The 5,773-nt window shown below is 39.5% G+C and overlaps 1 long non-coding RNA gene across 1 annotated transcript; it reads left to right on the top strand.

The window, feature by feature from the left end:
* The first annotated feature begins 1,612 nt into the window (after positions 1–1,612).
* LOC117128520 lies at positions 1,613–5,416 on the top strand. Its single transcript, XR_004451837.1, has 2 exons — positions 1,613–2,739; positions 2,841–5,416. It is a non-coding gene; the product is annotated as an uncharacterized LOC117128520 (long non-coding RNA).
* The last annotated feature ends 357 nt before the right edge of the window (positions 5,417–5,773 follow it).

Genomic DNA, 5,773 nt, shown 5'->3' on the forward strand with positions numbered 1-5,773 from the left:
GGAAGCTGGGAAAAGCATTTACCATTAATCGAGTTCTCATACAACAACAGCTTTCATTCTAGCATAGGTATGGCACCATATGAGGCGCTTTATGGTAGACCATGCAAAACACCTTTATGCTGGACCAAAGTTGGAGAAAGAAGAGAGTTTGGACCCAAAATTGTAGAAGAGACGATGAAAAAGTTGGAGATCATTCAAACCAATATGAAGAAAGCGCAAGATAGACAAAAGAAGTACGCCGATCAATCAAGGCGAGAAGTGGTGTTCAATATTGGTGATTGGGTTTATCTGAAAGTGTCAGCTCAGAAGGGAAAAGATCGATTCGGGAAAGTTGGGAAACTTGCGGTAAGATTCATCGGGCCTTACCAGATTCAAGAACAAATCGGAGATGTTGCTTACCGTCTCAACCTGCCCGAAGAAATGCGGATACATCCGGTATTTCATGTATCAATGCTGCGGAAACATGTTCATGATCCCAACGCTATTGAGACAGAGCAAATCGAAAACCTGCAAACAAACCTCACTTATCCAGCGGGACCGATCCGAATAGGTGAACGTCGAATACGAAAACTAAAGAACCGAGAGATTCTTCAAGTCCAAGTCTTTTGGGGTAAGCGAAACCGTGTAATTGTGACCTGGGAGGATGAGTCAAGATTCAAAGCGTCGCATCCAGAGTTCTTTCATGAAGATGTAGTGATGGAAGAAGGGGAATCATCGAAACCCTAGAAATTCGGGGACGAATTCTTATAAGGGGAGGAGGATGTAATATCCCATCTAATAAAAAAAAAAGAAAGAAAAAAAAAAAGATAAAGAAGACGTGTCAAGGAGGAAGAAGAGAAGGTGGTGGCTAATTTGATATTCATGCACAAATGCATGCATACGTGTTAAAAGAAAGAAGCAAGAAAAGAGTCAACTGATAACTCATTTTTAATGAGTACGTGGCCTGATCATAGAAGAAACATGTAATGCCTTGAAACATAGTTATGATCTAAATGTGGCTTGGAGAGAATGATGCACCAAGGCTTAGTCATATTATTTTTAATATGGCCAAATGGAGAGTGTGACAACTGTCACCATATTACACATCAAAGTTGGCTATAAAAGGAGATGGACTTTCTCCATTTCAGAAAACTGAACGTGATCAAGAGAGAGAAGGAAGCAAGAAAGAGTAGAGAGGAAAAATTAAAGAAAAGAAGAAAAAGAAAATAAATAAATTTAGAGAGTTGTTTGGAGAAGCAAGACGTATTAAATTACAAGATTACGGGATTAACGGTACGGAATCAAGACGAAGATTTGAAGAGAATAAAAAGGGTTTAGTCAACATCCGGAAACAAGAAGTCAAGCCACATCGGCTAATCACTGTGAGTCACGGTTAACTGTTTGTTAACAAATTTTTAATGCAGGCTCCTGACATCGGAGACGGTTTCCGAGCTAGGATAGCCGGACCGGGCTAGGTGTCAGTTTGTGGATCCGAGGCATGAGACGATGTCTAGGCTAAGTGGATAGCAAGACTAGTCTAAGCACCGGATTATTGCGATTGTGTAATTATTATATGTTGTTATAGTGGGTACCTCGTGTTGGTATTGTTGTTGTGTGAGAACTCGTGGTGGTTCTAGTAGTAGTTGCAGGTCATTGCTTCCTCAAATGGTACCACTAAGCCGGTCGTGGTCCGGAAAGTGGTGGGCTCGGTTTAACTTGGCTTGATCACCAAGGCCGGGTGTCACACGTGGATGTGACAGCCCCCGGCGAGTCCGATAGAGGACCGGGGCACGGCGATTCCGATTGAGGACCGTGACTGGGCGATTCCCGAGCGCCTACGCCTGTGTGGTGTAATAGTGAAGGGATTGCCGGTGTCCCTTATGTGGAGGAAGAATGATTCTGTTGGGCCCTAGGAGTACATGTATATGGTTTATTGAAATGACACTCATAAAGAGTGTTTTGATTTAATATGGTTTAAAGCTTTATTGCTTAAATCGGTATTGCTTTATGATCTTGAATACTGATTGTTGAACTACCCATCTTGCTTGTGTTTCGGGTTGGGTTTAGAATGACGGGTAGTTATATATGCTAGATAGGGAACCCTGGCTCACTGAGTGAAACTAGTTCACTCACTCCTCACATCCTTTTTTTGCAGGTGACCAGTAGCACTCGCGGAACTGTAGGAGCTGGTGTAGATTGGACATCTTTTGCTAAAGACTCGTTTTCAAGATATATGAATGTATGTTTTACTTTCGACTGCGTCCATGGACCATATGTATAATATTTTGGGCTCGTGAACTTCATGTTTTATATATATGGAATAAAGTATGTTTAATATTCGTGACGTGTTGAATCTGATATTAGGTTAGTCCAACCTAACACAACTCTATGACTCGGTACGGGTTGCAAAGCCTCAGGCCGAAGATTAGAGGAAACGAGTTTTGAATGGATATTCTGGGTTACAGAATTATGTTTTGTGACTTGGAAAGTCTATTCTAAACCCGTTGTGACACTTCCGGACTTAGCAGAGGAAGGTCGTTCGGGCATGTTCTTGTTTGATTGTTGCCCGACTGACTGACCGATGTCTTAAATGGTTCGGGGGTGTTACAGAGTGGGTTATGAAGGAGGCGATCAAATGGAAGAGTTGTTGGTTTGCCAAAGAAATGCTGGTGTGGCGTTGAAACTCATGCAAAGATGTCAAATTCAGTGAACAATCCATATTGGCGTTACTATCGATGTGACTATGCTGAAGCAAATAAGGTAATCTGAAACTAAATCTGAAAATACAAAACAATTCAATGTTCATATGCCATATGTTGTTGCTCTGTGATTCTCATTGTAATTTGATAATCTATTTATAGTTGGAGAATTATACCATTCTTTCAAGTGGGTTGATGAAGGGTTGCTACATAAGATAGAGACATTACAGAGAAAATTAGGAAGAGTTGAAGGAATGGTCACATAGATTCTGGAAGAATGTGAACATTGTGAGAAGAAGGCGTCTTTGTTGTTGTATTCCTCTTTGTTGTTGCATTCCTCTGTGTTGTGGTAAGAAGGCGTTTTTGTTGTTGCATTCCTCTGTGTTGTCGGGTATAAAGTAAGCTAATCGGGTTGTAATTGATGGTTTAATGAGTTATTTTGGTTTAATCAAACATGTGATTGGTTATGAGATGATTAGGTTTATTTTTAATACAGTACACCAAGAGTAAACCGGCTTCGAGTGTAATAAGGTTTCGAACTTTTATTTTCGGGTGGAAGTAGGTTTCAAACTTTATATTTAGGTGGAACAAGGTTTACTTGGGGGGGATATAGGATGATGACCAAAGTATATGTTGATACGGTGTTATACAATAGTTTTGAGGGGAAATAGATCGTCACCCCCTTCTATTTTGATTTTTTGAGTTGCTAGTGTAGGATTCTGGTAAGAATTGGCTTCATAGTTCATGTTGATGTTGTTTCTGTTATTGTCAAGTTGTCAATAAACCTTCCTATGGATTCCTAGTGATGAAGTTTCTCTCACTAACTGTGTCAAGAGCCATCTGGTAGAGACAGGCGATGTGTATGATGATGGTATTTAGCAGTTGTACCGCGTTGAATCTATGGTGCGGACAGTCTCCCTGATATTACTTGAATCTGATTCAATAGCTTCCGAAAGATGTTGTAGGCTCCTGATTGAATGTAATAGTTTTGTTCCTCAAGTTTTCATATTGCACATCATCAAAAAAATTACATAGGAAGGCATTTTTTATGTCAGTTCAGGGTGTAAGAGATCATGGTGGTAGCTGCTTAAGCCAATATGAATCATCTCTAGTAAGTGAGTACTTGAAGTGCTTGTAGAGAAGGTATTTCTCAAGGACTCCTTTAGCTTTAATAGTAGATATTAGATCCTCAATCCGCTCTAGATATTCCATCAGATGCTCATTTGAGTGCCCATGATAAGGTGTATGTCCCACAAATGTAAAATATGCATGCTTCAGCTGGAAATCGTGCCTCTGAAAGGTAGGAGGACAAATAGCAGATCTGTATGCACCGTATTGATCTGGACAACTGTAATCATCCAACGTTCTGGGTCGAGCGGCCTGGGTATTCTCATCAGCAACAACATGAGCATTGGCTGCGGCATTCTAAGCATTACCAGCGTCTAGAACAATTGCCTTGATCAGAGATTATAGCCCCCTGATCATCACGTCTTTGACCTGCTGCATTATGTAGATGACCTTGGGTGATGGACGTCTCCATTCTCATCTCGCATCATTTCAAGAGTCGCGGCTATGTTGCTTTCTTGCGGGTTGCTGTAGATCAATGTTCACTCAACAATGGTGTCGATCGACGACGGAGATGTGTAAATAGATGCTGCTCGCTTTTCCTTGTGAATTGAACGTTCAAGTTGCGTAGGATCCGAGTGTTTCAAAAGAGTAGCTTCCTTGTTGCTTCTGGTATTGCTGGGTAAGTAACTTAAACAAAAATATAAAAACCTTTACGAAACCTATCAATCAAGTCTATTGGCGAATCCAATGCTCCCCGGCAACGGCACAAATTTGATATCACTCAAATTACCCTTTGAGCAATTTTCTCTCTCAAATAAGAGATTGATTGCAGTACTTAGGGATCGAATCCACATCGAGCTTGGACACAAGAAAAAACTATAGGAATCAAGATTAAGCTAGGCAAGTAATTATTAAAGCAGAAAATAGCAGTAAACATGTAGATTATCGGTTGTAAGATATATGGGATGAAAGCTAGATTTAGGGATTCAGGCAATCAAAACTATTAGTTATAGATGTTAAGGGTGTGTGATGTACGGTCATAGAACTTGAATGCAAAAGTAAGATATCCAGATTTCGCTGAGAGTATAATCAGATGCTTAATCCTATATTCCCGCTCTCGTGTGTGCATAAGAAACGAGTGTCTATCGATACTACAAACTGTCGAGCGATACTACAGAGGATCGATCAATACCTCTTTAAACAAACATTAACGATATGATCGATATGTTCACTAGATTAGTTAAACCAGCTCTCGCATCCGCCAAACAACCTAGCCCAGCAGAATTATTAACATGTAAAAAATTCACTTCCGTGGTTGTCTATTTTCCTAAGTTCATGATTCTAGTTATCTAATATAGAATGCAAGCAGTTAGATCAATTATGTGAAGGATCCTATTAAATCACCCTAGCATTTCTATGTGTCGATAATCCATCAGAACCCTAATTAAACTCTAAATCTAATAGGATGATTACTCAGACATAATTAAGCAAAACATAAAAAATGACTGAATAAACTGCATAAATAGATAGAGTAAGAAATAATGGAATTCCAATACAAATCTCTGAAAGAGTTTTTGATCTTCTCTCCAAAAATTTCTAAAATACTAAAAAAAACTATGTTAATATTCAAAGATGTGCAAGGTGGTGTTTTGCCTAAACAATGACACAAACTAGAAATACAAGGTATAAAGTCGGCTAGGGACAATCTTCTAAATTTGCATCCACTGTTCCATAATCTCCACATTTGCCAACACATGCACGACCTAAAAAGACTATAAAATTGACTTGAGACATAATATAAAGACTCTAAAAAAATTATAATATCGCTAAAAACTGAGAACATCCATAATATATCACGGAAGAGGAAGGTTGTGAGATAAAATAGCTGATGAAAACGGCCGAGAATTGCTAAGTGCTGACAGTGGTTCGGCACAAGGTCTCTTTTTACAAACATGGATCATCTTTTCTGGAGAGTCTTTCCGCAATTAGATGATCATCAGTTTGCATGGATACTATGGTACATGTGG

The sequence above is a fragment of the Brassica rapa genome, chromosome A01, assembly GCF_000309985.2.
Source record: "Brassica rapa cultivar Chiifu-401-42 chromosome A01, CAAS_Brap_v3.01, whole genome shotgun sequence".
NCBI lineage: Eukaryota > Viridiplantae > Streptophyta > Magnoliopsida > Brassicales > Brassicaceae > Brassica > Brassica rapa.